We start from the raw sequence: 10,337 nt of genomic DNA, 5'->3' as shown, positions 1-10,337 counted from the left end.
TGCCCATTTTGAGTCCCTATATCTTTCTGAAACATTCACTAATGTTCACTGGTTTTTATATGATACATCGAATTCTATTAAATGTAAATGTATTGTCATGCACTGTAGCTTCATGACTCTAAGATTATAAGCATTAGAATTAATGACTGAACTTTTATTTTAGGGGTAAAAGTATCAATGGGAAGGTGGTCAATTTTTACCATTTTAATGTTGCAAAAATAATCTTATGAACATTAACTGTTATTAACACACATTTGATCTTATGACTTAATACACTTGAGGAAAAAAATATTAGATTTTAAAAAAAAGAAGACTGGAAATATGGCAAATGTCATATTAGAAAAAATATTGACATTTTGGATAATTCTATTAACTGGCAAAAGGATGAGGCACATGATCAATAGTGGGTCATGACCTTTTAAGTGACAACTCCCACTAGGGTGTAAATACCTGGGGCTCTCCACCATTTGGTTTTAGAACTGAAGAAGCTTCTTTGATGAGAGGAAACTCATCTTCAACAAACTTACAGAAGTCCAGTGACTTTCTTTCCAAGCTCCCAAGACATGAAATTGCACTGATTTTTTTTTTAATTTCAGGATCATTCTGTGAATTAAACCTTTGTGAAGCACGGAGATTTCAAGATCCTAGCAACAGCCTTGCTTTATAGTTATACAACCAATTCAGTTTGTGGTATAATTATCTCTGACACGTATACTGTGATTTCCCTGGGCTGTATTTCAGGTCATGAAAGGTGACCAATTTTATTCACTTCATCAGTCATCTTTAACGGCTTGGCTGATTAGTTTCTAATTTCAGGTAAAGTCTAAAAAAACGTATAGTTTGCAAGGTTTAATTTAGCTATGTTAACACATTTATGCACTGTAAATGAAGCTACCAGTTTTTTTAATTAATGTGATTATTATTGCTAATAATGTTTTTGGTCTTTGATATAAATCAGTAGAAATCGTATGGTCTCAACCAACGTGTTGTGGAGAGTCAATAGTTTGACTGTTGAGGAAATTGTTCTTGTTTTTGTTTTGTTTTGTTTTGTTTATACACGTGAGTTCATACAGTATTAAAAAATCAGATCATTTTGCTTTATAATCATCAAGAAGCTTAATGGGAATATAAATATAAAGAAAAATCTGATCTGTTTGTATAATTTGCCAACTCTTCATGTAAATAGTTGGAAATGCAATGACAAAGTAACTTTGTGGATTTTTTTTTATTCCTTTCTAAAGTCACCCCAAAACAAATCTATCTGTGTTCAGTGGTCTGTGTCACAGTTTCTTCCTCTTCAGCAGCTGTACTCAGTTCATGCTATAACAGCTCAGTGTCTCTGCCATCTGACTGAGGGAGGTTTTTGTATGACTACAAATCACTGTGTGAACACCCCACCGCTATGCACACTCTTACAGTAGTAAACTGCTGCATCTTCAGGCTGAACTCCACTGATGGTCATAGAGAAGTCAGAGCTGCTTCCACTGCCACTAAATCGAGATGGTGTTCCTGAATGTCTTATGCTCACATGTCGAATTAGGAGCTTTGGAGTTTGTCCAGATTTCTGTTGATACCAGAACATACCCTCACGACCATCAACCCATGTGTAAACAGCTTGGCTGGTCCTACAGGTCAAAGTGACACTGTATCCAGGAGTAGATGTCACTACTGGAGGTTGAGTCACAGTCACCTGACCGCTGCATCCTGCAGACAAAAACAAATCATTCATTTATCAGCAGAAATCAATGAGAGAAAAAGCAGCACATCATGTTTGAAATGTTGCTGAGTGAATGAACCTGTAAAACAGCAGCAGGTCAGCGTCCAGATGAGGATGGTGATGAGAGTCATGGTGGTTGTGCTTTCTGCTGTGTTGACTGACAGATGTGAGTCCTGCAGTGTTGAACTCACAGGACTATAAACCTTCTCAGTTCTCTGGAGGATCAGCTGATGATGCAAAGCCTCCTCTCTATGGAAATCATTTCTCTGCTCTCAACACACTGACGGCAATGTGGGGAACAAAATCAAAAGAAAATTGCTTTGAACTAATACCATTAATGATTTTATGGAATAGAGAAAATATATTGGAAACATATTTATGCATTTTTAACGCCTGGATTAAAATGGCACTCTGGTTTGTATGTTTACTTTTTGATTTTAGTATCAACAAATACAATATACCTGTAAAGCCATCTTTATTATATTCTCATAGTTTCAGAATTCATGATTTCTTGAAATGTTTCTCTTTGCTGTTTTAAACAGTTTTGTGTATGTGTGAGGTGAAAATTAAATTTTGTCTTTCAATTCTTAATCCTAAAAATACAATTATGATAATCATGATTTAAAATTATTAAACACTTTAAGTCACTTTAGTCAAATCATCTTCTGCATTTAATGAGGTGTGCTGTGATGTTTTACATGAAAAAAGGTTCATTTTCAGTTGTTAGATGCTTGATCAGAGTGCAGGAGGTTTTTGTACGGCCACTTAATGAGTTTGTATCACTGTGGTGGACTTTTGGTGGAGGAACCAAACTCACCGTTGACTGTAAGTACCAGAAATTTTAATTTACTACCATTACAAAACATTTTATAAAATTTTGAAAAGATATTTGATCAAGTTTGGTGATTGTTGTTGATCATTTTCATTATTTATAAAACAAAGTTGATCTCACAGTCTGCAAAATAACTTCCCTGAGAAACTCATTCAGTTTTACAAATGTCAGAATTTACGTTAAAAAAAACACAAAAAACACACACACAAAAATATTTTGTTCCCTTTTCATTTTTAAGTTTCTCTGAAATGTTAATTAATATCTTTTTAGTATTTTCCAGTTAAAATATTTCAGGTTTTGTTATTTTCAAGCTTTGATTGTCAAATATAGTGTTTGTGGATTTATTTCTTTATTGTTTCTATTTTGAAAATATCAGTATTTTATGGATTTCCCCAAAAGTTAAAAAAAAAAAAAAAGTGTCAGTAAACACAGACCAGCTTTGAGTTCATGGATGATTGATTGTACTTGTAGTTTAAAAGGAAGTGAAAGAAGCAGATGACAAAGTTTAAACTGTACATGAGTGTTTCAACTCTGTGAGTGTAACATTGAAAATTATCACATAGATGAGTTATTGACTGTAAAACATTATAGAAATAATAATATTCATCAATAATTAATGATTAAACACCATGTAGGTATTCCTTTCCTGCTTTGATTCTTATGTCTTTGGTTGCTCTTCTCCCCACTCTCTCCTCCAGTGGGTGTGGTGAGGCCCACCCTCACTGTCCTCCCTCCATCCAAAGAGGAAGACAAACTGAGTAGTGCCACTCTGGTGTGTTTGGCTGCCGGCGGTTTCCCCTCAAACTGGAAGCTGGGCTGGAAGGTGGGGGGCACCAGCACATCCTCAGGTGTGTCAAGCAGCCTGGAGGTCCTGGGGACAGACGGCCACTACAGCTGGAGCAGCACCCTGAGCCTCTCTGCAGACCAGTGGAAGAAGGCGGGCTCAGTGAGCTGTGAGGCCAGTCTGAGTGGACAGTGCCCTGTCACTCAAACCCTGGACCCTGACCACTGCTCAGAGTAGAACTTCAGCAACACTTCCTGTTTGCATATGTGTTTGATGAAGCTACAGGTTTAATTTGTTTTAATTTTCCTGCAAACATTGTTGTCTGTTGTTGTGCATGCAGATGTCATCTGTTTATTCACATTGTGTTTTCAAACCATGCTATAAAAAGAAAGTCTGCGGAACAAAATAAAATCCCAGTTCATGAAAAATCACTAACATTTTATCTTTTGATTCTTTATCTATAAGAATTTATAACTTTTATAAAAAAAAATGCAATTTATTAAAGTTTGGAAATAAATACACATTGGTTTCTGTTACTACACTTAAAAAAGATGTGCTCATGAACTTTTGCTCATATTTAATGATAAATATAAAGGTTGAATCACTATAAACGTAGTTGTATATGTAACACAGTAAGGGGAATTGTTGAAAAGAATATATCAATGGGCCAATAGGTTCGACTATAGGAGCACAGGGGTGTGTTTAAATGAGACACAGAGACAAGAATGTAACTCAAAAGAACCAGCCGACTTTAGTGAAAAAAACCATAAGGTTGACAAGCACAGGTTAAAGGCACTTTACAGTTGCAGAACGGAAACTTACAAAAATGAAAGAAAAGTAAAACACATAAACTGCTAAGACAATGACTTGGCCATATGTTACTTTTGGTTTTCAATTCTCGGTTTCAACGTTGGGTTTCAATGCTCAGGTGCACCCTAGTAACCTGACTCCTTAACTCTTATAGAAACAGATTACACAAATCCATTGTACATTCAAATGAAAATCTCACACTCTTTTCACATGTGGAGAATGTTCTACACAACAGCTTATTGTTCAAAGTCCCAAATAAAAAAATGTCCAAGGGGTAAAGTCCAAAAAATTCCCAGGGTGTGAAAGAAAATAGGGGAGAGAGAATGTCAGTCAGTGATCTCATGTATAACCAGCTGTGTGTGAAAGTGTGAGTGATACAGTCCTACCACATCGCAAGGTGCAGCAGATCATCAAGTGGAAAAGAAGCGAATCTCAGTAGTTACATTTTGGAATAAGGATGTAATGTGACACAATATGGAACAAGTAAAGTACTGTGGATACTTTCCAGAGGCACTGTATTTGTACCTACCATTTTCTAATTGATCATTATACAAATCATTATACACGTGGGATCATACAGTATTAAAAACTCAGATCACTTTGTTTTATAATCATCAAGAGACTTAATGGGAATATAAATGTAAAAAAAAATCTGATCTTTCTGTGTAATTTGCCAACTCTTCCTGTGAATACAGTTGGAAACACAATAAGAAAGCGACTTTGTGGATGGGTCTGGGTTTTTTTTTATCCTTTCTAAAATCACCCCAAATTAAATATATCTGCACAATTCTGGATTTAGTGCTTGGTGAGATTACTGTCAGCTCTGTTTTCAGTGGTCTGTGTCAGAGTTTCTTCCTCTTCAGCAGCTGCAGTCAGTTCCTGCTGTAACAGCTCAGTTTCTCTGCAGTCTGACTGAGGGGGGTTTTTGTACGACTGCAAATCACTGTGTGAACACAGTAGTACTGTTTATTACATGGGCACTCTGACAGTAGTAAACTGCTGCATCTTCAGCCTGAACTCCACTGATGGTCATAGAGAAGTCAGAGCTGCTTCCACTGCCACTAAATCGAGTTGGTGTTCCTGACTGAATTTTGTTCCCCTGTTTTATTAGGAGCTTTGGAGTCTGTCCAGATTTCTGTTGATACCAGGACATACACTGGTTATCACTATCAGGACAATATGCAACATTTTTACTGTTTTTACACGTCAGAGTGACAGTGGATCCAGGAGTAGATGTCACTACTGGAGGTTGAGTCACAGTCACCTGACCGCTGCATCCTGCAGACAAAAACAAATCATTCATTTATCAGCAGAAATCAATGAGAGAAAAAGCAGCACATCATGTTTGAAATGTTGCTGAGTGAATGAACCTGTAAAACAGCAGCAGGTCAGCGTCCAGATGAGGATGGTGATGAGAGTCATGGTGGTTGTGCTTTCTGCTGTGTTGACTGACAGATGTGAGTCCTGCAGTGTTGAAGTCACAGGACTATAAACCTTCTCAGTTCTCTGGAGGATAAGCTGATGATGCAAAGCCTCCTCTCTATGGAAATCATTTCTCTGCTCTCAACACACTGAAGGAAATTTATATATCTTATTTTTGTTTATTGAACATTTTGAATGTGTTCTACTTTCTTTCCTACCTGAAATATTTTTACCATTTTATGTATTGTCATCTAGATATTAATTATGCTGTGAAAGAGTATATGTGAATCTAATGTATTCATGTGTATTCTTCATTCAATTTTAATTATTATGATTCTGCATATGTTTTTCCAGTTCATTCAATTAAGTTTTTTAATAGGTTAATAATATGTTATTATATAGAAACGGGCAGCTTTGCATTTTGCATGCTTATTACATGGAACTACCACAGGTAATTGAGTGGTAATAGCTTAGAAAACAAATCATTCATTTATCAACAAAAATAAATGAGGGAAAAAGCAGCACATCTTGCTTGAAATGTTGCTTGTCTTCATCAGTCTGAGTCAAAAAGTTATTGGCAAATGCTTTAACATGATGATGTTGGCATTTTTGCTCAGACCTCACAGAGCTTTTTGATTTTAAACTCATTAGATAATAATTATTGAAGCTCAAGAAGACCAGATCCTCAGACTGTGAGGTAAAACTTGTTTTGTTTTAACATACTAACTACTAATCTAGCAGGTTGTATATGTTACTGCATGTTTACTTATAAAGTCAAGTCTCTGTCTATGGTATGAAACTAATCTAATCCAAAGGAAAAAATCTGTATTCTGGAGTTTATTTTACCTTTTGCTTTGGAACTATAGATTCTAAGAACAATGTTTGTTTCTGCATAAGGAAACTGTTTGCATAACTGAAGTGTGAAGCTGAAAAAAGGAGCGCAAATGTCAATTTCACTACCCGTTAATGAGTATCAGGGAGTTTCTATGGAACAGTGTTGTCTCTAATCTCCTCCGAGAGATCATCTCTGCAACACATCAGTCCCTAGTTTAATTTGATATTAGTATAACTAATGTGCTTGTTCTCACACATATGTTTCAACACAGCAGTAATTTAGATCTTCATAAGTTCAGAGTTGAGGTAATTACAGATTTCTGTGCTGGCTGTACAGCTCAGAGAGATGGCCTTATAGACTTAAAGACAGCGGTCCACCCAGCAAAACATTAAAAACTGTCATTTTACAGAAGGGGAAAAAAATTCTGAAACTATAGAAAACTATTTTGCATCCAGGGTGTGCGACAGATATTCAAATTAATGCATGGGTCAGTGAGCACACACCTGCACCAATGGAGTCTGGGTGGAAATTGTACATTGCTGCTGTACAAATAGTGCCCTCTTATGTCAAAATAAGAGAATACATATAAAATTGACTCTGATACACAGATCCAAAAAGCAGACTGGACATCGATGAAAAAACACATTTTCTTTGTCTCCTTCTGGCCAATTGTAATTTTCTTTAATTCATTTCTGTTAAGGTTTTTATACATGTTTTGTCTGTCTGTGTCTCAGTTGCCATTTTGTGACTTTTGCATTCAATGTATTTCTTTATAGTGTGTTTTTATACTTTGGCTTATTTGGTTATTAATTTGCTTATTTGCATGTCCTTATATTGTTTTATGCCATTTTGCATTTTTTTTTATACAATTGCGGGCTATTTGTGGTTATTTCATTTTTTTTATTTTGTCACCAGGGTTTTTTCCTGGTTCACACTGTTTATTGTCTTTGCACTGAGTTACTGTGAACACCCTTCTTTTGTGGTCAGTTCTTCTCCTGTAGGTCAAAACACTCTAACACTGTTAAAATGACTGTTAGCATTTTTACCAATACTAATTTAACCATGATACACACTGACCAAGACACCAATCTCCTTATACTGTTTTACGTCATTTGTATTTTTTTTACACGATTTTCTGTTTTTTGTGGTTATTTTAAAATCTCAGATTCGGAGCATTTCTGTTATTATTTCTTTTTCTATTTAATACCATTTAATAAATCTGCACATATTTTTGTGCACACCGTCCTTTTGTAGTCATTTGACATATTTCAAACAACTTCTTTCCACATTTTGTATGTTACAGTAAAATCTGGCCTGGCTTTCACTCAGGAGAAGAGTGGACTCTACAGCAGCAGCAGTCTGAGTCTGAGCCAGGAGAGCTGGATGAATGGTCAGGGTCATCCATCATGATTACATGCAGTTAAGGTCTCTTCACAACGTGGACTAAAGATTAAATTGCAGTCATCATTACAACCCTGTGACAGGAAACATAATCAAGATCAATTTCAAATAAAGGTAAATATATGTTTTATATTAAATGTTTAACTGAAAAATACATGTATTGTAAATACATGTATAATGTACGGGTACCTTGTTTGTGTGATATGTGAAGTTATTTTTTTACATTTGCATTATATTGTAAATGTGTAACACTTTGTGACTTAGTCTATGTCTTAAATGTGAGAACTCTATTTTAAAAACTGTTAGAACATCTTATTATTATGTTACCTTATTGTGTGCAGTGCATTGGAAGTAATACAAAATGTAGAGAAGAAAATACAATGTACTACAGATTTTTAAGACTGTAGTGCCACTTCAATGAAGATCCTTTCAGTAACTGACCACCAATCTATCACACAGTCAAGGTTATAACCCGTTATTTATTGTTTCAGTAACATAACATGTTTTAGTTTTGTCTATTCTGTATTATTGTAGGGCCCTTTCCTTACAATATAAAGCTCTCTGAGGCAACTGTTGTGATTTAGCTGTGATTTAGTGTATTTTGTAACAGTAAATAATATGTTTCTATTTTATTAGTTGATCAGTTCAAGAGGAAAACTACATTTACTGTTTTTTAGCAGAGTTAAATCAGCATGTTTAAGCTTTTAGTATGTTAGTATGTTCTTGTGTTTGTGCTCTTTTTGTGTTCACTGGGCCAGTAACTTTCATCACAGCCTCTGCACCAGCTATCTGCACCTGCAGCCTTCAGTCTTGCTGAAGGAGGTTTTTGTACAGCTATATATCACTGTGTGAACACTCCACCACCATGGTCACCCAGACAATAATAATCTCCAGCATCTTCAGCCTGAACACCACTGATGGTTAAAGTGTACTGAGAATCAGATCTACTGCCACTGAATCGTGACGGAGTTCCTGAGGAGCGAGTTGATGCTCTGTATATAAGGAGTTTGGGAGGCTGTCCAGGTTTCTGAAGGTACCAACTGAGATCAGGACCAATATTTGAACTCCCTGTGGCGCTGATGGTCACGGTCCCACCAAGACTGACAGACTTGGCTTCATCAGTCTGAGTCAGAAAGTTATTGGCAAATGACCCTGAAATGAAGAAATAAAACAAAGACTTTAACAGCATTTTTTAACTTTCAAATAGTAAACATCAGTAAGGCATTTTAAACTCTCAAACTCAATGTACACAGAAGGAGCAGATAACATGTCACCAAACATAAAATTTGTTTTATATGTCAGAAATGTTTTCAAAACTCTCACCCTGACTCAGAAAGCCTAACAAAAGAACCACCAACATTGGAAACACCATCCTGACTCAGTTTTCAGTGGAAGTGAATGAGAGCATGTGTGACAGCAGAACTTAAACTGTGAGGAGCAGTGATGCATGAAAGTGTGCAAAACACACTGTAGGAGGAAACCACCCACCTCTCCCAATGAAACAGAAAACACAGAGGTCATGTGAGGAGAGGCTCATTCAACCTTTCCATTATATTTGTCTCATTAACAGGGCCCATATTAGTTGGTCGCCAGATACTGGTTGGTTCATTTTGCTCATTCTGACAAACCAAATCTATATTTAAATGTAAATACATGAACATCAATTAAAAGGAAGGTATATTAAACTGATGTAATATTATCTGTTTTCTATGTGCTGAAAGATGTTCAGTTCTACACAACTCATGATAGCATAAATCTATGAAAACCCAACAGGTTTGAGCTGATTTCTTTACAGGTACCTGTGCTGACTGTACAGATCGGAGAGACGGTATCGCCTTGTTTTATAGACGTTGATAATTGTGTGTCAGAATCAGAGCTAGGTTAGCTGTCAGTCCGGTAAAATATTTAAAATATATATTTTTTAAGATTTTTTTTATCATCGCATAATAAAAACTTTTTTTCAAAAATGTTTTTTTCTGGGATGATAATATGGAATATATAGCAAATATTCAAATTACAGCATGGGTCAGTGAACACACCTGCACCTGGAGAGTCTGAATGGGAAATTATACCCCTCTGTTTATATGAAAACAAATAGTGCCCTCTTCTGTCATAAAAAGAGAATACACATAAAATTAAATCCACCAAATTGATACAAAAAGCAAACTGGACATCGGAGCGACTCTGAAAGAGACACAAAATTACAGGAGTGGCTTAAAAAAAATATGCCCTGCCTCTTTCTAGTGATCTATATTCAAAATAATAATAATTGCTATAATGATCTTTGTCGAGAGTTTGTGTTTCTTTGCAATTTTGCATCTACATACATTATTTTACAGTATTTTGCATTGCTTAACATGACAATTTCCTTTTGGTGTTTTTTTTTCCACACCTCATATTTGTTTGTAGTGTTTTGTAGTCATTTTTTCCTGTTTTATACCTCTTTTTATTGCATCCTTTTATGGTCATTTTTCACCTCCGAGTAGCCAAAAACTGTCACTTTGTTTGAAGTGGGACAGTCACTTAACATAACAGT

General features: G+C 35.7%; 3 gene segments (V, D, J or C); 1 reads left to right on the top strand and 2 right to left on the bottom strand.

The window, feature by feature from the left end:
- Positions 1-1,846: 1,846 nt before the first annotated feature.
- On the top strand, positions 1,847-3,570 carry LOC308389668 (Ig lambda chain C region-like). The segment is given in 2 exons: positions 1,847-1,883; positions 3,248-3,570.
- A 1,513-nt stretch (positions 3,571-5,083) lies between these two features.
- On the bottom strand, positions 5,084-5,565 carry LOC308389667 (Ig kappa chain V-VI region NQ2-48.2.2-like). The segment is given in 2 exons: positions 5,514-5,565; positions 5,084-5,421 (listed from the first exon to the last, which is right to left on the bottom strand).
- Positions 5,566-8,642: 3,077 nt separating this feature from the next.
- Positions 8,643-9,173, bottom strand: LOC308389666 (Ig kappa chain V region 3381-like). The segment is given in 2 exons: positions 9,125-9,173; positions 8,643-8,953 (listed from the first exon to the last, which is right to left on the bottom strand).
- Positions 9,174-10,337: the final 1,164 nt, after the last annotated feature.

Source organism: Rhamphochromis sp. 'chilingali' (assembly GCF_963969265.1).
Source record: "Rhamphochromis sp. 'chilingali' genome assembly, chromosome: 21".
NCBI lineage: Eukaryota > Metazoa > Chordata > Actinopteri > Cichliformes > Cichlidae > Rhamphochromis > Rhamphochromis sp. 'chilingali'.
The sequence above is the reverse complement of the archived record's forward strand: the minus strand, read 5'-3'. Positions and strand labels throughout refer to the sequence as shown.